This window comes from Bos indicus, chromosome 5, assembly GCF_029378745.1.
Source record: "Bos indicus isolate NIAB-ARS_2022 breed Sahiwal x Tharparkar chromosome 5, NIAB-ARS_B.indTharparkar_mat_pri_1.0, whole genome shotgun sequence".
In the NCBI taxonomy this organism is placed as follows: Eukaryota; Metazoa; Chordata; class Mammalia; order Artiodactyla; family Bovidae; genus Bos; species Bos indicus.
Genome location: NC_091764.1, coordinates 6,713,944 through 6,738,634, shown reverse-complemented (window position 1 = coordinate 6,738,634; position 24,691 = coordinate 6,713,944). Strand labels below are relative to the sequence as shown.

The following is a 24,691-nucleotide window of genomic DNA, read 5'->3' as shown; positions in this document are numbered from 1 at the left end:
AAAAAATTAATGTCACAGTGATCTAACTTACATTTTGTCTGCTCTTGCCCGTGAGTACCAAAAAGCAACTTGGTAGGATTCAGTCTTTGGGAGTTAAATTCTGGGGTCATAGGATCAATACAATACTTGCCAGACCAATAAAGTTACTCAGACTTGTTTGTCTCAAAACCCTGAATTACTCTGATTGTATTATATTCTCCTAAGCAGATTAGATGAATAGGAGATCACAGTTACACACTATCTACGCTCACCTGCACTTTTTTTTTGGAGCAGCAAAGAAATTGGAGAGACCAGCTTGAGTTGGTACTGTGCTTGCTACAAGTGAGCCAGAAGCCCATTGTGTGGCATTTCCCGTGGTATCCAGGCTCTGCGGGGTCCTGAGGGTATTGCTCTCTGGGCTTAACTGAACCACATCTTACTGAACCTGTTCAGATAGTATCATGCCCTTACTTGTGGTGTTTTACCAGCTAAATTCCAAACATGTAATGATTTTCTTCATCCCTTCTTTAGCTAGCTGCCTTTGGATCTGGATAATCACGTAGGAAAGAAGCAGATGGGAATTGTAGACATAGATATTATATTAGGAGCATTTCAAGACAGAATTTTTCTTTCCTATAGCAGGCTTGTTGGGGCAAAGGAAATATGCTGCTAAAACTCAGATTATGCCTTTTTAAAATTAGACAAAATACAGAGTGATATATATATAATTTGAACTTTTGGAAACTTTAGCTGTGTTCTCAACTTTGGAAAAAGTATCCCAGTTGTATTGTGTTGTGTTGGCATTGTACAAAAATTAACAGCCATATTTGTCTAGAAACGTCACTGTATTAAATATGTAAGGTCTTACCTACTTGGGTTTGATTACAGAAACTAATAAAGTATTCTCTAAATTTTAAAAAAATACATGTGACTTTGACTCTTCAATCTCAGTTTCAATATCTTTTTCCTGCCTTTACTTCCGTAAACACTCGACTTGTATCTCCTTCTCGGAGGACCTTGCCTTCTCTCAGTTGTAAACTGTGGCACAGAGGCAGAACAGGATTCTGGGATTCAAGGGAATGAGAATTTCAGTCCAAGAGTTGATCATTTTCTGGCTTACCCTAACATATACGTATTTTTTTCTGAGTCTACTTTTCTGTTTTATAAAATTAAGATAATGTTCCCCTCAAAGAGGTATTTGTGAAAATTGAGTGATACCCCAGTTGCTGCTGCTGCTGCTAAGTCGCTTCAGTCGTGTCCGACTCTGTGCGACCCCATAGATGAAAGCCCACTAGGCTCCTCTGTCCCTGGGATTTTTTAGGCAAGAACACTGGAGTGGGTTGCCATTTCCTTCTCCAATGCATGAAAGTGAAAAGTGAAAGTGAAATCACTCAGTTGTGCCTGACTCTTAGCAACCCAATGGACTGCAGCCGACCAGGCTCCTCCATCCATGGGATTTTCCAGGCAAGAGTACTGGAGTGGGGTGCAGTTGCCTGCTCCATATCATACCTCAGATATGGTGATTAATGAAAAAGTGTGTCAACTGAAAATGTTTTGAAATATTAACTTTGGTACATTTGCCTTTCAACTAGAGTTTTGATGTGTATCAATAAGTGTATTAAAGGATTTCATATAAATTAAATAGTTTCATTTAATTACTCAAAAATGAATGCATTTTCTAAAGGTAGAACTTCAATTTGGGAGTAAGTCCTAAAACTTGGGCCAGTTTATGGCATTTCTGTGTCCTCTTGATAATTAAGAAGATGTCAAGAATCTAGAAATGAGAATTTAGGATTCATCTCATAGAAATGTTCACTTTTGTAAAAGCATGTGTCATGGAATTGTCGAGAGCTGTCCAAAGAGTATCATTATTATATATGAAAGCGTATCTGTGGATAGAGCTCACCTGCACCTAAGAGAAATAAAGGATACAGAGACTTTCTTCCCTTCTGCTCTGTTGAAACCGCCTTCCCAGTGTTTAGCAGAAGGATACAGCTTAGGAACAGCATATTGAGTGGGTGTTTTCAAGTGTTTTGTTCACACAGCTCAAGAGAGAAGATTGCAAAAAAGAAAAAAAAAAACAAAACTCTATTGCAGTTAGAAATAAAGTGGATCAGTCAAAGATCTTGAAAGAGTTTACAATATCCCCACACTATCTGGACTCCAAGAAGCTCCTGCACTTGAACTGACACCCTTATGTTAACATTTAAAGTTAGACAACATTTAGGAAAACTTTCAACCTTCCATCGTCCCAGTTCACAAAGGATAACTACTAAGGCTCAACGAGTCTGCCTGGGTCAAGTGTTGAAAACCTTCCTTTGATCACAGTAACATCTCTATTTATATGCTTTTTAAATACATTTGAGTTCTCACCACTTCCAGCATTTGTGATCCATTGAGAATCTCAGTCTCACTGTTCTTAGTCTGCTCTTCAGTAAAAAACGAATTGTAATACCCGTAGTACTCACCTCACTGAATTATTTGGGAAGATGACTAAAGAGAATACAAGCAAGAGCACTTGATACTAACACACTGAAGCAAATTATAAAAGTGTTCACAGTTTTTTCCTTCCTTGTAGCCATTTACTCTTTGCTATGTGTATTTGCATCTTTTCCCATCAAGAAGTACATTTTCCCATCCCTAGAAGCTGGACTGACCTTTGGGCTTGTACTGACCAATAGAATGTGTCAGAAATCACACTGTAACAGTTCTGACCCACCTAGGCCTCAATAGACTCTGCAACCATTTGATCTCGGGGACTGGGGGTGGGGGGATGTGGTCAAGGTCCCCATGAGTCAGGTCAGCTGTGAGTAGCTAAGCCTAGATCCTCAGCGCTCCTAGATCAACTCACACTCCCGAGCCAGCCGTACATGGACTACAGAGCTGATGACGGGACAACTCTAGACTTTTTTGATTAAGCTTTCTTTTTATGATGGCGGTTGGCATCCTTAAGGACTTAAATATGAGTTTGTAGAGGCTGAGACATGGAACAATCCATAGGACAGAATCTGGCCTAATTCATTAAATTATGGACCTTAGAATTCCTCTTGTTAACCTCCCGTGTAATTCTCCACAGTCATGTCCTCCTGCCCTTAACAATTCGTTAGAAACTCAATTATATTCTTTGGGAATGAGTTCTTTCCTCCAAAGCACCTGAAGTCCTCATGTAGTGAGAGCAGGGGTTCCAGATAAAGGCTTGCATTTTTTTTGAAGTGTCAGAAAACTCTTGTAACTATAGAAAAACACATAAAAGTATCCCTCCTACAAGGGGAGAATAAACAAGCTTTTACTCCCTGTGGTTTCTGTCACTAGTATTTTTTCTAATAAACAGGAGAACTGTTAGGAAAGAGAAATATGAGGAGTACTGCTTATGAGTTAAAAACAGATTAAGAGTGGCATAGTGGTACCCAGGGAAGAAGACAGAAAGAAGGAAATGGGGTGATGCTCTGGGTCTGGGAGAGAGCAGACAATTGAGCCCAGTAATGGGATCCATTTAAGGTATAAGAGGGGACGTGGGGAGGACTGCCATGACCAAGATGATGCTGCAGTGATGCCAGCTCAAGCCAGCCCAGAGGACCCAACCCGGCACCCTAGTTTAGAAGAGGCTGCTTACCCATTCAGGCATCTGCTCTGCCCTCACACTGATTCTCTGCTCATGCTGCTCTGGGGTACCCCGTCATCATCTTCAGCCCTGGAGAATATGCTGCTCCCCAGCACCATTCCTGGACAGTGAACAGGAAGAGAGGGGGGCGCACAGCAGAGCTGCTGCTCCACTTATCACAAGACGAGAACGTCCAGGACTTAGGGCCAGCCTCAGGACATTGATGAACTCCAAACCAAGGGTAGAGGGGAATGAAAACCATGACTATCCTCTTACAAATGGACACTGGGAAGTACTACTCCCTCCCCGGCCCTCCATAAAGTCCTCCAGGTCATTCCAGGCAGCGTTGAATCCTATGTCAACCACAACTTACACTCAGTGTGGTCTCCCCATTTCATACTCAATCCTTCTTCCAGATGAAAGGCTTTAAAATACTTGTAGCAGCTATCATGCCCTCTCTGTCTTCTTTCCTCTGGGCTAAGTTTCCCGTGATCTTTCAATTAGAAAATGAGTATGCCTGAATGGAGCCATTTGAAGAAAGCTCCCAGCAGCCTCACTGAAGCAGGGAACCCATCTGTAACTAACAGAACATTAAATAGGGAAATCCCCTTGATGCTGTCTGCAAGACAGCCATCAGCACAGTGGGCCCTGGTAAACAAAGTCATCAGCGCTAGAGTGATAAAAATTAGACAAATTAAAAAGCTACTCCCGAGTGAACAAAAGATTGTTTTGTCTTACAAGTGAACCGTCTGGTGGTGTTCAAAATGTAAGCCCTTTGAAGGCAGAGCCAGCATTTCCTATTACTTCCCAGAGACCACCCTGCCCAGATGTGGACACATAGTTTTCACTTAGTACATCCTTAGGGAGATGTTTGTGAATTGAACGTATGCTCTGTCTCCCTTCCATCATCTTTAAAGTCAAAGGGCAGAGGTGTCTACAAAACGCAGCAAAGGGGTACACATTTGTGCTGAGAAAATGGCATGCTGAATGGTGGGACTCCAGGATGGAATAAATTCACTGTTATGCAGAACAACCGAATTCACAGACTTCCACACAGCCCTAATGAAACTATACCCTGTATTTGATTAACACTGGAATTATAGACATGAAATGTACATGAACTTTCATTGCAGAGAGTCTTGCTGCTGCTGTTGCTGCTGCTGCTAAGTCACTTCAGTCGTGTCCGACTCTGTGCGACCCCATAGACAACAGCCCACCAGGCTTCCCCATCCCTGGGATTCTCCAGGCAAGAACACTGGAGTGGGTTGCCATTTCCTTCTCCAATGCATAAAAGTGAAAAGTGAAAGTGAAGTCGCTCAGTCGTGTCCGACTCTTAGCGACCCCCATGGACTGCAGCCTACCAGGCTCCTCCATCCATGGGATTTTCCAGGCAAAAGTACTGTAGTGGGGTGCCATTGCACTCTCTGGCAGAGAGCCCTAGAATTCCATTTTCCAAAGGAATCTATATAATCAATAGGATAACAATTTTTCCAGTTTTAATTAAAAAATGTTGGCATACATCACTGCATAAGTTTAAGGCATAAAATATGATGGTTTAATTTATATACATGATGTACGACAGTAAGTTCAGCTAAAATTCATCTTATATGAATATGGTGAAAAGGAAAAAAATGCCTTCTTTTGAGGAGAATTCTTAGGACTTAACTACTTTCTTAACAACTTGCTCCAACTCTTTGTGACCCCATGGACTATACACTCATGGAATTCTCCAGGCAAGAATACTGGAGTGGGTAGCCTTTCCCTTCTTAGGGGATCTTCCCAACCCAGGAATCGAACCCAGGTCTCCCACACTGCAGGCAGATTCTTTACTAGCTGAGCCACAAGGGAAGCCCAAGAATACTGGAGTGGGTAGCCTTTCCCTTCTTAGGGGATCTTCCCAACCCAGGAATCGAACCCAGGTCTCCCACACTGCAGGCAGATTCTTTACTAGCTGAGCCACAAGGGAAGCCCAAGAATACTGGAGGGGGTAGCCTATCCCTTCTCCAGGGGATCTTCCCAGCCCAGGAATTGAACCGGGGTCTCCTGCATTGCAGGCGAATTCTTTACCAACTGAGCTATCAGGGAAGCCCATGTCACACAGCAGTGTTAGCCATAGTTATTGTGCTGTATGTTACATCCCTAGTTACCTATTTATATTATAACTGGAAGTTTGACCACCTGCTCTAATTCCCCTCTCCCTCCCCTCCACCTTAGTAACCACTGTTTTTGTTCTCTTTTTCTGAGTTTTGTTGTTTTTGGTTCCACATATAAGTAAGGTCATATACTATTTGCCTTTCTCTGTATGACTTATTTCACTTAGCATAATATTTTCAAGATTCATCCATGTAGTCATAAATGGTAGCATTATCTAGCTTTTTTATGGCTGAATAATATTCCTGTGAGTGTGTGTGTGTGTGTGTGTGTGTGTGTGTGTGTGTGTGTATCACAATTTCTTTATCCATATATAGTATCCATATACTGGATATATTTCAAGATGGCGTTTGCTGCTGTTGGGAGAACAAGGGGCAGGAATGTAATCAGTTAGAAGTTATAGCAATTGCCTGAGTGAGAGGCAATGATGGCCTGTGCCATGATGATGACAGAGATGGTGAAGCACAGTAGACAGAGGTAAGGTACATGTTGGTGGATTTGGCTGGTCGTTATTAGACATTGTGGGTGGAGATGAGGCATGTTTGAAGAACGCCACTTGTGTTTCTGACTTGAATATCAAAGACTTTCAAAGAAATATCAAAAGAACGTGAAAGGGAGAGTGTCATATTCGTCACGGTTAATCCCCCCAATTCCTTCTTTCAAAATGATTGATAAATCCAAGCCAGTAGCCCTCAATAGGGCATGTGCCCCTCCTCTACCTCTCACTCCCCACTGCCCCAGGGTAGTGGAGGGGGGTGTCTTAGAAAAATGTGAGGTGGGGGAAGTTTGGAGCTTTCCTGGTGACTGAGAAATGTTACTGCTATTTTTCATTCAGTGTTTCAGAATGGTAAACATCCTGAGATGCATAAGACAAGTTAACAAAACAAAGATGTGAATTGTCTGTCTTGCCTGAAGCACTGGTACACCCTATAGAGAAACCAAGGCCGAGGCCTCTTAGGACAACCTCATTCCACACACTAATAACTGGATTAGGGGTAGACCTGAGACCCTGTTTTACCTAAAGAGAAATGCGCTAGAGACCTTCCATGAAAGATTCCTCCTTTCTCGCAAGAGAGAGACAAAGGAAGAAAGGGCCCCCTTTTCCCTCTGAACAGTGTTTTCCCTCTGAACACTATTTAGATGTGATATCTGGACCTTCTGCATCGTCTTAGGAACAAGAGGCAGACCAATCTGAGAGTAGGGCTAATGAGGATGAAAGAACAAAAATAGTGAAAAGAAATAGGACCTTGGCAACTTCACTGAGCTGCTGAGTCAAATAATCTCAGTTCCCCAACCACAGTCATAATGTTAGATAACGGTCTCCTCATAGTTCAAGTCAGATTGAGCCGGATTTTTTTTGTTGTTGTTACTTGAGTAAGATACACCCTAAACAATAGAAGAAGGAAACAGGTTTAGGAGTCAAAAAAAAAAAAAAAAATGAGTCCCATTTTATGATAGAGTGAGATGAAACCAGATTGTTGAATATGTGGGTCTGGAGTACAAAAGCAAGACTGGGCCTATCCTTAGAATCAACAGTGGCAGATTATGTGTAATGAGTATATCAATATAATATTGTGAACCAGATCTTCACAGTTTACGCCATTAAAGATGGCATACCGAAGATCACTAAGCATTCTGATGAATTCTTCTGGCCTCTTCCTACAGTACAGGCAAGATAATCCCTCGTCTCAAAGTCTTGAGGCCATAGATGTATTTATGTGTTCTGATTGTTGCATGGATGCTTGGTTGCTTCTCCCGTACTAAATCATAATCTGATGAAATTATTTAATCCATATCCACCATACCACCAAATAAAATGCAAGGCACTCAGCAGGTACTAAACAAGTGCTCATTGAACTAAAATTGCTCAAAACATCTGTTTCATTTTATACTTGTTATACATAACGGATAATTTTGTGGACTGTATCATGTGTCTTAACCCAAAGATTGCAAATTGGAAACCCACAGGTATGTCATTGTGTGGCTTAGTGTTTCAAAAAGTTTGAATTATACAGTCATCAATATTTAAATAGTGGGAGATTTCACCTTAAAATCTGGATGGTTGCTTCAGTTGATGATCTGATAGCAGTGGTCCCATCTTTTTGCCCATCAAAGAACTAGAGTTGAGTAAAGGGCAATGCCCTCCCTCCCCTGTCTCCAATAGCCACCTCACTCACACTTGAGTGAGTTCCCCTTACTTAATCTCTGTACAATCAACGGGTTGAACAAAGTGATCTTGTTCTAACATTATGTGCATCTGAAAGCCTGTTTTTATCAACAGAGGAATGGATAAAGAAGGTGTGGTGCATACATAAAGTGGAATATTACTCAGCCATTAAAAATAATCAAATAATACCTTCTGCAGCCACATGGATGGACCTAGAGATTATCATGCTGAATGAAATAAGTCAGACAGAGAAGGAGAAATATCCTATGACATCCCTTATATACACAATCTAAAAAGAAATGATACAAATGAACTTATTTATGAAACAGAAACAGATTCATAGACTTAGAGGATGAACTTATGGTGGCCAGTGGAGGAAGAATGGAGGGGAGTTTGGGATGGACATGTACACACCCCTATATTTAAAATGGATCTCCAACTGGGACTTGCTGCAGGGTACAGGGAACTCTGCTCAATGTTGTGTGGCAGCCTGGATGGGAGGGGAGTTTAGGGGAGAGTGGAAACAGGTGCACGTATGGCTGCGTCCCTTTTCTGCCCACCTGAAACTACCACAACATTGTTTATGGACTCTGTGCTGTATGCTCAGTCGCTTCAGTTGTGTCTGACTCTTTGCAGCCCTGTGGACTATAGCCCGCCAGGCTCCTCTGTGCACGGGATTCTCCAGGCAAGAATACTGGAGTGGGTTGCCTCACCCTTTTTCAGGGGATCTTCCTGACCCAGGGATCGAACTTGCATCTCCTGTGTCTCCTGCATTGCAGGTAGATTCTTTACCCACTGAGCCACTTGGGAAGCCTGTTAATTAGCTGTATTCCAATATAAAATTGCAAGTTTAAAAAAAAAAAAGTAAAAGCCTGTTGTTATAATAACACAGTAAATTCGTGATATTTCGGGTTGCTTTTTCCCTTCTGTCCATCACTCCTGAGTATTCAGCCATAACACTGTCTGCCCCTAGTTTTAACCTACATGTAATACCTGGTGAAAACAGAACGGTCAGAGTTGTTCTATTCAGCTGCCACATGGTTTGATTAAAAATGAACCTACATTTTCTCCTGTTTACCACAAGAGAGTACCTTCCGTTAGTAAGGTGAAAATCTAATAAACCAGGTAAAAACCAAGCAATGCTGAAACGGCTCAACCAGCAAGAACATAAACAGACTCACCTCTCCATCTCACTCCAGAAAGATAGAGAAACAGCTTTAAAACAGTTTTCACCTGTGTGTTGATCCATTCAAAAGTTACTTATAAGTCAAGATAAATGTAATAATACTTATTATTAGATTAATAATAGCTCAACTGGATACTATGAACTTTATATATGACTCCTTCTTTTCTTTTTTGATGAAAGAGTATTATTACCTATTTTCAGTCCCCTCGAGATACCCTAAGGATGCATTTTCCATCTTTCATACCACCCTGCTGTTCTATTCACTCTGTTGCACCAACAGTCCCACCCTCATTGAATCCATTTGAAAGACACAGTGAGGTGAGACATCAGGATTTCAGCTTATTTTCCCTTCTCATCTAAGGCTTACTAAAATAAAATGAAGCCATGGTCAATAGCTGAATTAAGCAACAATTGTACATTTTTATACAGGGGTACCTGGGGCCACCCTCTTAACTCTGGTAACCGCGTATCTAAAAGCCTCTTCTGCAAAGCACTATATTTAAAGGCTTTGTATTGACACCTAGTAGATGATACTGATGAAGAAAAGGAAGAGTTGGTGTTTCTAATCACAGAGAAAATAGGAAGCCAACCCCTGTGAACAGTGAGTTAGACAAATACCCTTTATGTCATTTATGTCAAGCAAGGCAAAAAAAAGTAGGGAAGGAGAAATGTAAATCAGCTGCTCAGATGGTCATGGAAACACTGTGACTGTTAAGGCTAGCCTATAATAAGGAGGAAAATGAGATCACCACTCCATTTATCTTCAAAAATTTCTTTTGCTCACTTGAACATACAATATCCTGATGCATTTACTTCACAAATACTATGCACTGTTTTTTATCCTCACTCAACAATGTGCTTAAACAGAGTGTGCAATTAGGGTAGACAAGCAGCAATAAGTAGTGATAGAGAGAATGATCTTTTATTCATTTAAAATGTTAAAGAAAAGATGTCTAAGTTTTACAATTATGTTGACTTGAAAATTCTTTTCAGCTATGAAGGAAGGTATTTAAAATAGAGAGTGCATTCTAAAGTTTTCAAATGTAATTATACCAAAGAGCAATGACATAAAACAAGTCTCAACTTCATATATAAGGAGAGATACCTTTTCCTAAGATACTTGGGAAAGAGGCTTGAGCTTCTGCATTGTCTGAGCACCGCAGCTAGGATGTGATGTGATTCATGGGCATAACATTATCGGGAATGAGGCTTCATTATTCTGTATTCTCCTTACACCCTCCCTTGAAGAGACAGCAAAATATCCAATAAAGCTTGAATCAATAGAAAAGACAAATTAGTGCTGGCGAAATGCCTACTTGCTGTTGTCTCAGACATGGAGTTAAAGTTTCAAGATGCTTACTTTAACTACATTTTGATAAATTCCTTTCACAGTCATAGTTTCTACAATTTTGACCTGGTTCTGCACTGTTTTTAAGCTTCAAAAATAGAGTTTGAATCCCATTATTCCAAATTGATTAATCTTTTCTACACTTATTTGAAGAATGTAAGTATCTACTCTGAATATGAAATATATATTACTGATGTAATCTAGAATACAGTGATGGAGTCCATTATTATAACTTTATTCTGAAGCAAATTACTATATGGCATGTATAGACATAAGTATTCAAATCAAAAATTTTCCTATGAATTCTTTGGTTTAGAAATTTCTAAACATGAAATTGAGTGATTTAATAATATATCCTTAAGAAGCAGTTTCAAAGCCAGGGTTATAAAATTTAAAAAAGATAAAAAACAAAGCCATCACTGTTTAGGTCTTTGGTTGGATTAATAAAATATATGTCAAATATTTAAGAGCTTTCAACCTTATTTTATAAGTAAAATATGGTGAAATACATAAACTTTTTCAGAGAATTACATACGTTGACTGCTCGATACTTTTATCTCTTCACACATTCATTCATTCAATGTTTATTGAATCCTTACTACATACTAGGACCCAACAGAAGTTTTAAAAATACCAACTGAATGACATTTTCCATAATCATAAAATATATAGAGACACACTGCTCTTATGTGCCTGTGTTTGTTCATAAAAAAATATAAAACATGTATTGATCTACTTAGCCAGCCAGAAAGTAGGCAGGGTAATAGTGTATGGCTTAGCACTTTTGCTACCTAGAGAGAAAGCTTTGGAGCTGCCACCTCCCTAGGGGAGATGCTGTCACATACGCCTTTCTGGAAGGGATTAAGAAAGCCAGAGCAGCTGGGACCCATTTTCAAATATAAAACTGGCATGAAAGGCTTTATGTGAGCGACTAAAATGCTAAGTTCAAATAAGCTGGAAGAGCCTAAGAAGGGGAGGCATTAGTCTTGGTGTTAAACCAAAGAAAATTGATTAGATCGTGAAATAGGCAGGTTTAACTTCTGATCCGGTAAGCCTAGGAAAATGAAAAACAAAGATCTGTACCTTTATTCATCTGTGTTCTTGCATATTATAGCCAGAAGATGGGAAGAACTGAAGGCTATATAAGAAACGCCCTAGGCCTAGCTAAAATAATCAACACTATGATTTGGGTTAAAAAGCTTTCACGTTCCAAAATTTTAGATAACTTTTGGTATATCCTATTTTTGAAATTTAAAAGATGAGATTTTTGCTAAAACAAGGTAGCATTTGTCACATTCTATCCCTTTGTCATCTCCTACTGGGAGTAGCCCTTCACTGGTTAAGTGACACTTTCAGGGAAAACTGTCTATATCTTCATACAGAAAAAGAGTTTAATGTCAGCTTACAACAGGTTTTTATGTTATATTCTTAGATATCAAAGTATTTTGGCCTTTTGTTTAAATTTGAATTACAGTCAAATGAGATTGCAAAAGCCCTAGGAGTTTAGTGTCTATGTGTTAGTCCCTTAATCGTGTCCAACTCTTTGCAACCCCATGGATTGCAGCCCACCAGGCTCCTCTGTACATGGGATTCTCCAGGCAGGAATATTGGAGTGGGTTGCCATTTCCTTCTCCAGGGGATCTTCCCAAACCAGGGATCGAACCCAGATCTCCCACATTTCAGGCAGATTCTTTACTAGGCTGAGCCACCAGGGAAGCAGGAGTTTAGAGTGGGGTCAAATTACAGTGAAAATAATGAGACAGCCTTGTTATACTTCCTGTTTTTCTATAGTCAAGTGATGATAGTGATATGTATTAAATTTCTAGACTTATGGAAACACTACCTATGAAACAGCACTTTGATGTTTTTGAGGTGTAAATTTCCTAAAGCAAATACAGAAGCCCAACAATTATTGTAAGCACTTTCCACCATCACATTGCAGAAGTGTACAGAATTAGTGAAAATAAAGAGAAACAGTATACTACTTAATAGTTGACAGCCAGAAATGTTTGCTCATGAACGCTTTGCTGACTTTTGTCAAATACAGCCTTTCACTGAGCCTAGCTCCAGATTTTACATGGTATGAATACTATAGAATATAGGTATCATTTAAAGGTCACAACTTCAGGTTCTAAATAAAAAGTCATTTCTAAATTACACACATTTCATTTACTTAGAGAAATTACATTCCAATACTTTTTGAAGTCAGTAACATGTAATTCTCATATTCCCTAAAGTTTTCTTCTGCTAAGAAACCAAAGAAACATTCCCATTCATGAAGGAAATGAACTTATTGGTGTTGGAGGGTCTAGAAAACCTACTCTCTCATCTTTTCCCCTATGGGTTCTGATAAACTTGAAGAACAAATAAAGGAGACTAGATAGGGGTCAAAAAAATTGCTGAATGGATTTAGAACTCTCTAGCACTCAGCTCTGGGATTTCTTTGGAAGGAATGATGCTAAAGCTGAAACTCCAGTACTTTGGCCACCTCATGCGAAGAGTTGACTCATTGGAAAAGACTCTGATGCTGGGAGGGATTGGGGGCAGGAAGAGAAGGGAACGACAGAGGATGAGATGGCTGGATGGCATCACTGACTTGATGCACGTGAGTCTGAGTGAACTCCAGGAGTTGGTGATGGACAGGGAGGCCTGGCGTGCTGCGATTCATGGGGTCGCAAAGAGTCAGACACCACTGAGAGACTGAACTGAACTGAACTGAGCACTGGCTACATTATAGTACTAGTAAAGTTCCCTAATACTTGTCCCACTCTTTCCCCATATTTCGACCTTGGGGTCTATCTTGGGAAAGGCTGAAGCTACAGAGCTATCTTAGCCAAAACACCTGTGTGGAGCAAAATGGACTATAATACCCTCTGTGACACACCAGAGACCGGGGTGCATGGTGACTTCACCCACCGATTACTACAAGCCAGTGAATGGCTTTCTAATCCTATCTCACCAACCAATATGTCAATTAGAAAGAAATCAGCCATAGAGAGAGGTTTTCCCCTTCAGTACTGCCCTCCTTTCAGGGTTTAGGGCACAAGCCACTCAAGAAAATCAAAGAAAAGATGACTAGGTATTCCCCCCAAAGCTAATTTTATTAGCATATTTTTATTAGAAAATTTATTATAGCTTTCATATTACTCATGTTTTTATGTTTTCTTGGCTGCACTGCATAGCATGTGGGATCTTATTTCCGCCACCAGAGATAGAACTCATGCCCTCTGCATTGTAAGCACAGAATGCCAACCACTGGACCACCAGGGAAGCCCCTACTCATGTTGTTTAAATAAAAGAAACTCTATTATTTTGCCACAGTACTTTCCAAAATTAATAGATTACACAAGATCATCTGGCCGTTTTCTCTCTTCCCCAGTGAAAGTCACTAACAATTATTGGCCATCTGTTCTATTGACTTGATAGAAAGTCATCATAGGATGTACAAATTGTATCAAGTATATCACTTCACATGTACATTTGAATATTTGTCGGATGAGAACCCTTGTTTGTATAATGGCAGCTGAGATGATTCTGAGGGACACTGGCCATGGGGTAATGCTGGAGGAAGCTTTCTTTCAAGGTTCATTCATGCATGGATTCACCCACCACATGCCAGCTAGTGTTCAAAGCACTGCGGCAACAGGCTGGGCCCTGATCTTATAGACTTTTTTTTTTTTAATTATTCTTTGTTCATCATGGATTTTTTTGCATCAATTTTTATTTTTATTTATTTTTTGGCCATGTCTCATAGCATGTGGGATCTTAGTTCCTCAACCAGGGACTAAGTCCGTACCCCATGCAGTGGAAGCATAGAGTTTTAACCACTGGACACGTCACCAGGTAAGTCTCCTCATAGACTTTCATTCTGTAAGGTGGTAATAGTCAATAAGCAAAAGAAATACATAAGCAAGATAAGTTTATGTAGTGATAAGTATGCTGCTGCTGCTAAGTTGCTTCAGTCGTGTCCGACTCTGTGCGACCCCACAGACGGCAGCCCACCAGGCTCCCCCATCCCTGGGATTCTCCAGGCAAGAGTACTGGAGTGGGGTGCCATTGCCTTCTCTGAGTGATAAGTATGGAAAGCACTAAATCCACTTGATGTAATAGCTGAAATCAGCTGGAAACAGGAGAGAGGGGAGGAATTTGAAGTAAGTGGTCAAGAAAGGCTCTCTGAGAAGAAACCATTTGGACTAAGAACTAAACTGAAAGGAGCCAGCCGGACCCCAAAGGAAGCACATTAAAAGTCATAAGATGCCAAGGTCTAGAAATGAGAAGCTACAGTTTCAAAGATCCAGCCTATTTTATTCCAAGAAAATTGCTCTATAAGGTGTTACCATACAGTCAAACAGCTCACTGCTTTGTAAATAACACATGGTAAACCAGTGGGAAATGGCAGGCGCCTAACAACAAACCCTGTGGTGTTGATCCGTGATGAGGGGTGAATGAGTGAGCATACACCCAGTCTCTACTAAATGCCAGGCACTGATGGTGGTTGTTTTATACCCTGTTCCCTTTGAACAAATATATCCATTTTTCATTCAGTGAATTTGTTTCGGGTCCCTCTGTGTGCCAGGCACTGTACATGGCATCTGATTCCATTGTGAACCTGACAATATTCCCAACAGGCACTTGTGCTCAATTGAGGGAAGTTGACAATTAAAGAAACAATTGTAAAAAAAAAAAAAGAAAGAAAGAAAGAAACAACTGTGATATAGCTTGATCAGTGCTAGCAAATGAGTAAAACAGGTACTTCAAGTGGATAGGGTATTTCTCTTAGGCTCCCTGGTGAAGAGGGTCAAGAAAATCTTTCTGGATGATGTGACACTTAAACAAGGTTTTACAGATGTGCTGCAAATAGCCAGGCTGCGGTGCCTAGAGAAAAGAGGTTAGGAAATTATAAGTTCTTCTCCAGGTCTGGAGCCATAGAAGCAAAGAAAACCCACTAAGAGATAAGACTGCAGGATCAGCAGTAGCAGATCAAGCAGAGCCCTATATGCTGAGCAAAGGCTTTATGTGGAAGCAACAGGGAACCACTAAAGAGCTTTAAGCAGGGCATTGACAGACTTGTGAGTTTTTCAGAAATATCTCTAGCTTCAATGTGGAGATTCCAAGGTGGGGAGAAAGAAAAGCAGGTTGAACACAACGTGAACCTAACCCATCTAAGTACTGCTATGAAAACTTGAAAACCTCCACAAAGCTGGATTTCTGCCCAAATCTCACAGTGTGTTGCTTTAAATGAGCTTAATAAACCGTACTTATAAATTTCACTCACATTTTTAATACTCAGGTGGTGATTTTGATCACATGACATTGCACTGTATCACTTACTTCAAGTATTTTTGAAATGTGCATTTTTCGCTGAGTCAGCACAGCCATATCACTTAGCTCAGGAAAACATGTCAATCCTTATGCCCCTCAAAACTGCCATTAAGACACATAGCATCAGAGTTTTCTAAGTGATAAAAAATTAAATCATGACTCTTTTCAGTGTATTCTAATCAGCTACTCCATTTACTGTTTTCAAATGGTAATCAATTTGGCTCCAAATGAACAGTTTCATATTCAGCTTGCTCCATGAAATCTATGAATGCATTTATGATTACAAGTTATAATTATATTACTTTCATAAGTCACTTACAGCAATTGAACAAACTAAGGAAAAGAGATTCTTTTGTGACAGTACAATTAAACAATATGAACTGTAAGACTCTACTTCATATTCAAAATTTTAGTTATGATGTATTTTCTGAGAAATGATATTTTGAAACAAATATAGATATTTTTCAGGTTAAGACTTTATGACTTTAAATTATGGGCCACCAAGCAAAATTATCAAGTAATACATTATACTTCATTATATGCCAAATCAAATACATCTCAAAAAGAGAGAAATCTCTTTCAATAAGGAGGCATGTGGAAATGTCTGCAGCAGAAAGACTGCTTGGAAAAAGCCAATTATAATTTTACAACACCTACTATGTGCTGATGCTGAGCTCCAATACTTTGGCCACCTGATGCGAAAACTGACGCATTGGGAAAGACCCTGATGCTGGGAAAGATCGAGGGCAGGAGGAGAAGAGGACAACAGAGGTTGAGATGGTTTGATGGCATCATCAACTCAATGGACATGAGTTTGAGCAAGCTCCAGGAGTTGGTGATGGACAGGGAAGCCTACAGTCCATGGGGTCACAGAGCCAGACACGACTGAGTGACTAAACTTAACCATGTGCCGGGCACTGCACTCTTGACTGTATGCATTTTGACCTGTGTCATCTATTTCACCTGAATGCCTGAAAAAGAACCCATCTTCCTCAGATCAGAATTCATCTATTTCAAGTAGTTAGGTAGTTATAATGGAGAAGGCAATGGCACCCCACTCCAGTACTCTTGCCTGACAAATCCCATGGATGGAGGAGCCTGGTAGGCTGCAGTCCATGGGGTCACTAGGAGTCAGACACAACTGAGCAACTTCACTTTCACTGTTCACTTTCATTCATTGGAGAAGGAAATGGCAACCCACTCCAGTGTTCTTGCCTGGAGAATCCCAGGGACAGGGAAGCCTGCTGGGCTGCCGTCTATGGGGTTGCACAGAGTCGGACATAACTGAAGCAACTTAGCAGCAGTAGGTAGTTATAAAAGGGACTACAACATTATTTCAATTGTCCATTGCCACATAACACAGCACTCTCAAACTTTGGGAGCTTAAAAGAGCAACTACCATTAATTATCTTTCATGATTCTCTGCATTGACCAGGCAGTTCCACCTCTGTGGTGATGGGTAGGGTACAGGGCTAGCTGAAAGGTCTACAATGGCCATGCTGACAGGGAAGGGAGCTGGTGTTGGCTGCCAGCTGGGAGGTCAGATAGGAGTGTTGGCCTGAGGCCTTGATTCCTCTATGTGGAGGCCTCCCTACATGGTTGCTTGGATTTCCTACAGTACAGAAATTGTATTTCAAGAGGGGGAATTCAAAGAGTGAGCATTCCAAGAATATAAACACACAAAGCAACACTTTAGGAGTAGGTAGTATAATGCTCCCTATAAAGATACCCTTGCTCTAAGCCTCCAAACCTGTGAATATGTTATCTTACATTGCAAAAGAGATGGTGCATATGTGATTAAGTTACAGTGAGGTGGAAGAATTGGCCTGGCTTATGCTAATGGTCCTAATGTAATCACAAGAGTCTCTATAAGAAGGAAGAAAGAGTAAGGGAAAATTGATGTTATATTGATGTCTTTGAAGGGGCAGGAAGGGGCCATAAGCCAAGGAATGAAGGGACCTTCAGAGCTGGACAAGGCAAAGAGATAGATGCTCCCCTAGAGCCTCTAGAAGGAATGCAGTCCTGCTGAGATCTTGACTTTTGGCCCAGTGAGACTTCTGATCTACGAAATTATGTCTGTTTTGTTTCAAGCCAGTAAATTTGTGTAATTTGTTTAAAAGTCAATAGGAAACAAATAAATTTGTCATGTCTCTGTTGTTACTACATTTGTTAATATCCAGTGGCTAAAGCCCAAAGTCACTGGACTAAATTCATGGAGGCATGATTCATTGTAACAGTCCACTACCAAAGTCACAATCCAACACAAACACCATTTTCTTCCAAATGTTTTCTGATTTAGTTTTCCACTGATACTGTGACAAATTGCCACAAACTTAGTGACTTGGCAACAGCACAAATTCATTATCTTAGTTTCTGTAGGGCATAAGCTTGTTATGTGGTTCACCAAGCTAAAATCAAGATGAGGGCAAGGCTGCACTCCTTACCCAGAGGTTTAGGGAAGAATCAGGTTTCAAGCTCATTTGTGTTGTTGGCTGAGTTCACTTCCTTGGAGTTGTAAGACTAAGGTCCCCATTTCCCTACAGGCTGTCAATGAGGCATGGCCCTAGCTCTATAAGCTTCTTTTCAGCCCTCACATGTGACCCCTGACATCTTAGAATGACCAACAGTGCATAGACTCCTTCTCACACTTGGAATTTTCTGGCTTTTCCTTCTGCTACATCTTCCTCCAGCTGGAGAAAGTTCTCTGCTTTTAAGGGATCATGTGATTAGACTGGCCCCACTACAATCATCTCCTCATCGTAATATCTATAACCTGAATTACCTCTGCAAAGCTCTTTTTTTTTTACCATGAAACAGCATATTCACAGGTTCCAGAGATTAGGGCATGGAGATGTTCAGGGTCATTATTCTGCCTACCACAGTTATCAGCAATCAGAATCTTCATGCCAAAGAGGTGAGAAGTGCATCATTGATCTACTTTGTGCTCTGTCCAGAAAAAAATTCCTCAAAGGCACAATTAGCACAGATAAACTCATCATCATTCTGCTGTTCACTGGCTCCAACAGCATCTCCAGGAGACAATTTATGTGAGACGTTACTCCTCCAAAATTAGTCACAGTTGGGTATTTCATAACTAGCTCTGCTCCATCATTAAAGGGAAAGGCTTCTCAAAAGAGCAACAATGCTGTTTTCTGCAACAACCACATAAACTGCCCTCCAAGACAATGAAGATGGACGACCACTCAAAAATCCATTGGTTCAAGATGATCTCATGACATCATACGGCAGACTGTGTACCCACAGTGACGGATGCATCTTCACACCCCTCTTTACTCTCAAGGATTTGGACCTTCTGTTCAGTATTCTGAATCTACTAGTGGCTTTTTTTTTTTTTTCTTTACTTAAAACAACAGAAAATTATTCTCTTACAGTTCTAGAGGCCAAAAGTTCTGAAATCAAGGTGTCGGAAGGAGCCTGCTAAGGGGTCCGAAGAGGCAGAGTTGCTCCTTGCCTCTCACTGTCTCCTGGCGGGGGCGCTCTCACTGTCTCCTGGCGGGGGCGCTCTCACTGTCTCCTGGCGGGGGCCCACAATCCTTGGTGCCCCCAGGTCTGCGGCGGCTTCACTCCAGTCTCTCCCTCTCTTGTCACACAGCCCTCTTTCCTGCGCATCTCTCTGTCTCTGTGCCTTCACACAGGGTCTTCCTCTTCTTATATGGACTCCAGTCATATTAGATTATGAGCCCACCCTGGTGACCTTATTTTAGTTTGGCTACAACTGTAAGAATCTATTTCCAAAAAAGGTCACATTCACAGATCCCTGGGTTTAAGACGTCAGCCTATCTTTTGGGAAGACACAGTTCAACCTGTGACAAGTTTTATTGATTTTTCAAAGCTGTGTCTAATACCCTTGGGACACATACCTGCCACTGGGTGGCTTCTTTATTGATAAAAGCAATGTAATTAGAGCATCTGGGATGAGTGAGATTATCCTATGTTATACACATGAGAAATGTCTCTTACTTATAGATACATAGGCTGTATCTTACTTATACATATATACAAAGAGGGATAAGTAGGTAGAAGCATAACTATACTTTTTAAAAATCCAAATGCCTTACTGATTCATTTCAAAATACTCTTAAAAATCATATTGGAGATTTAAGGACAGTCTTGAAAAACAAAGCCATAAAAATTAAGTTAAGGAATGTTGAAATAGCCCAAGTTAACGGGGAGTGTTTTATCCTAACATTTTTATTAATTGTTTTTCAACTAGAAGAGAAATATATGACTGAGCTGGAAGGAAAGAACACTTAACACTCACTTCTTATCCATGATTGCAAATTTAAATTCTGTTCCTCCAGGGAAAATTTCAGGGTGCTGCCCCTTCTACCACCAATGACAGAGATAGCTTGGGACACTTTAGAACCACCTAGAAGAAGTAAGTTCACAAGTTTTTAGTCTAACTTCATACAGGAAGGTAGAAGAGAGCCTCCTTCTGGTCAACTAAATAGAAGAGAATTTTGTTTTGCATGGAAAGTTCTTTGCCTATTTTAAAGTTGAAATTGCAACCCGCTTCTCTTATTGAAAAAGTTTCTGCAGTATTAATAGAAGAAAAGCAATGAAAATGATCACACTGTACTACCTCAGCAGAAATGTGACCAAACATACATGCACTTCAAAGTAAAGAAAATTCTGCACTGTTTCAATTACCAGATAATCACTTCACACAACAGTCAAATTCCAAAGAAAACACAGCCTGTACATATGTTCTCAAATTATGGGTAGATTTGGGACAAATCTTTTAAGCTAAATGACTTGAAAGTGAATTTTTTTAAATGACATTTTCTTTATTAAAATATTCATTAATTTGATGTAGCCTAGATGTAGAGTTCTAATGGATTTTTTAAAAATACGGAATGCCTCACAAATTTGCATGTCATCTTTGTACAAGGCCATGCTACTCTTCAATGTAATATATATTCCAATTTTAGTATATGTACTGCTGAAGTGAGCACTAGATTTCTAATATTTATTATAATAAATGAACCATAGGAGCATAAATCCTGATTCATATATTTTAATTTGTAAATATATCAGTTTGATGAATGGAGTCATTTTTCTGTCCAATCACATTAAATTACTTCCATAGCCAAATCCCTGCAGTAAGTTATGAGCTCATTCAGGAAATAGCCTGCCAAGAGAAGATTTGGCACACAGTAGGCAGTCAATAAATACTGAAAATAACATGTATTCTCTTAAGGCATCCATAGTATAGATTTTCAACCACATGTAAACTCTCCAGTTGAAATGTTAACAGCAGTCATTAGCCTCTCATCCAACACACCTGAGAGTTGCTTCCCCTTCCATTAATTGAAATGCTTTCTGGAGACACACATTAATTAGTAATAATCTAGCTTCCTGTGCAAGCAGTGATTCCACCAATGTACTCTGAGATCATATAATAATGATTTTAGAGTCACTGCATTCCTTGTTCCTTCAGTTTATGTTGATATTGAATTACATGTCATAATAGAAATAATCATTTATCAAGAATAATCAGGGAGGGTGAGGTTCAGATGAGTCCTTTCGCATCATCTTGGAAGGCTTCCTAAATCCTCATTCATAGATATTGAATGCCGGGGCGGGGTGGTTGGGTGGCGGGTGGTTCCTTCTATTAGGCATTGAGTATGCAAATGTGAAAAGATGTGATTCCTGTCCTCAAGAAGCTTCTAATCTAGTAAACAGAAGTTTAAGCTCATAAGTGCAACAAAATATTATACTAAGTGCTGAGAGAAAGAATGAAAATATCAATAAGGGGGACTTTTTGGTGGTCAGTGACTAAGACTCTGCATTCCCAATGCAGGGGCGTGGCTTCCGTCCCTGGTGGGGGATCTAGACCCTACAGGCTGCAATGGAGATCAAAGATCCTGTGTGCAGCAACTAAGACCCAACCAACTAAATAAATAAATATAAATACTAAATACACACACACACACACACACACACACACACACACACAAATGAGGAAGCTGTCAGTTCAGAGTTAGGTCTAGGTGAGAAAAGCTGGAAAAACCATTCCCGTCATACCTGAGCACATCAGTTCCCTGCTGTAAAAGGCATCTAAATGCTCCATCTTCTTGTGAGAGCTGTAGGAAATGTTGAAGAAAATTAAATGCACGAAAAGAAGGCCTGGGAAAACTTGACAAGAACTCATGATCAAAGTATGGTCTGCAATAAGCCATTCCTTAACCAAAAGACATAAACTTTCAGAGTTCAGTTCAGTTCAGTTCAGTCGCTCAGTTGTGTCTGACTCTTTATGACACCATGAATCGCAGCACGCCAGGCCTCCCTGTCCATCACCAACTCCCGGAGTTCACTCACACTCACGTCTATCGAGTCAGTGATGCCATTCAGCCATCTCATCCTCCGTCGTCCCCTTCTCCTCCTGCCCCCAATCCCTCCCAGCATCAGAGTCTTTTCCAATGAGTCAACTCTTCACATGAGGTGGCCAAAGTACTGGAATTTCAGCTTTAGCATCATTCCTTCCAAAGAAATCCCAGGGCTGATCTCCTTCAGAATGGACTGGTTGGATCTCCTTGCAGTGCAAGGGACTCTCAAGAGTCTTCTCCAACACCACAGTTCAAAAGCATCAATTCTTCGGCACTCAGCTTTCTTCACAGTCCAACTCTCACATCCATACGTGACCACTGGAAAAACCATAGCCTTGACTAGACAGACCTTTGTTGGCAAAGTATGTCTCTGCTTTTCAATATGATATCTAGTTTGGTCACAACTTTTCTTCCAAGGAATAAGCGTCTTTTAATTTCATGGCTGCAATCACCATCTGCAGTGATTTTGGAGCCCCCCAAAATAAAGTCTGACACTGTTTCCACTGTTTCCCCATCTATTTCCCATGAAGTGATGGGACCGGATGCCATGATCTTAGTTTTCTGAATGTTGAGCTTTAAGCCAACTTTTTCACTCTCCTCTTTCACCTTCATCAAGAGGCTTTTGAGTTCCTCTTCACTTTCTGCCATAAGGGTGGTGTCATCTGCATATCTGAGGTTATTGATATTTCTCCCGGCAATCTTAATTCCAGCCTGTGCTTCTTCCAGCCCAGCATTTCTCATGATGTACTCTGCATAGAAGTTAAATAAGCAGGGTGACAATATACAGCCTTGACGCACTCCTTTTCCTATTTGGAACCAGTCTGTTTTTCCATGTCCAGTTCTAACTGTTGCTTCCTGACCTGCATGCAGATGTCTCAAGAGGCAGGTCAGGTGGTCTGATATTCCCATCTCTTTCAGAATTTTCCACACTGTATTGTGATCCACACAGTCAAAGGCTTTGGCATAGTCAATAAAGCAGAAATAGATGTTTTTCTGGAACTCTCTTGCTTTTTCCATGATCCAGCGGATGTTGGCAATTTCATCTCTGGTTCCTCTGCCATTTCTAACACCAGCTTGAACATCTGGAAGTTCACAGTTCACGTATTGCTGAAGCCTGGCTTGGAGAATTTTGAGCATTACTTTACTAGCGTGTGAGATGAGTGCAATTGTGTGGTATTTTGAGCATTCTTTGACATTGCCTTTCTTTGGGATTGGAGTGAAAACTGACCTTTTCCAGTCCTGTGGCCACTGCTGAGTTTTCCAAATGTGCTGGCATATTGAGTGCAGCACTTTCACAGCATCTTCTTTGAGGATTTGAAATAACTCAACTGGAATGCCATCACCTCCACTAGCTTTGTTCATAGTGATGCTTCCTAAGGCTCACTTGACTTCACATTCCAGGATGTCTGGCTCTAGGTGAGTGATCACACCATCATGATTATCTTGGGCGTGAAGATGTTTTTTGTACAGTTCTTCTGTGTATTCTTGCCACCTCTTTTTAATATCTTCTGTTTCTGTTAGGTCCATATCATTTCTGTCCTTTATTGAGCCCAACTTTGCATGAAATGTTCCCTCAGTATCTCTAATATTCTTGAAGAGATCTCTAGTCTTTCCCATTCTGTTGTTTTCCTCTGTTTCTTTGCATTGATCGCTGAGGAAGGCTTTCTTATCTCTCCTTGCTATTCTTTGGAACTCTGCATTCAGATGTTTATATCTTTCCTTTATCCTTTGTTTTTTGCTTCTCTTCTTTTCACAGCTATTTGTAAGGCCTCCTCAGACAGCCATTTTGCTTTTTTGCATTTCTTTCCCATTGGGATGGTCTTGATCCCTGTCTCCTGTACAATGTCATGAACCTCCGTCCATAGTTCATCAGGCACTCTATCTATCATTCATATCTAGGCCCTTAAATCTATTTCTCACTTCCACTGTATAATCATAAGGGATTTGATTTAGGTCATACCTGAATGGTCTAGTGGTTTTCCCTACTTTCTTCAATTTAAGTCTGATACAATGTGGTCCACTGGAGAAGGGAATGGCAAGCCACTTCAGTATTCTTGCCTTGAGAACCCCATGAACAGTATGAAAAGGCAAAACGATAGGATACTGAAAGAGGAACTCCCCAGGTCAGTAGGTGCCCAATATGCTACTGGAGATCAGTGGAGAAATAACTCCAGAAAGAATGAAGGGATGGAGCCAAAGCAAAAACAATACCCAGTTGTGGATGTGACTGGTGATAGAAGCAAGGTCTGATGCTGTAAAGAGCAATATTGCATAGGAATCTGGAATGTTAGGTCCATGAATCAAGGCAAATTGGAAGTGGTTAAACAGGAGATGGCAAGAGTGTACGTCGACATTCTAGGAATCAGAGAACTAAAATGGACTGTAATGGATGAATTTAACTCAGATGACCATTATATCTGCTACTCTGGGCAGGAATCCCTCAGAAGAAATGGAGTAGCCATCATGGTCAACAAAAGAGTCCGAAATGCAGTACTTGGATGCAATCTCAAAAACGACAGAATGTTCGTTTCCAAGGCAAACCATTCAATATCACGGTAATCCACGTCTATGCCCCAACCAGTAACAC

At 40.5% G+C, this 24,691-nt stretch overlaps 1 non-coding gene across 1 annotated transcript; it reads right to left on the bottom strand.

Moving 5' to 3' along the window:
• Positions 1-20,620: 20,620 nt before the first annotated feature.
• LOC139183331 (U6 spliceosomal RNA) lies at positions 20,621-20,730 on the bottom strand. Its single transcript, XR_011566930.1, has one exon. It is a non-coding gene; the product is annotated as a U6 spliceosomal RNA (small nuclear RNA).
• Between the last annotated feature and the right edge of the window lie 3,961 nt (positions 20,731-24,691).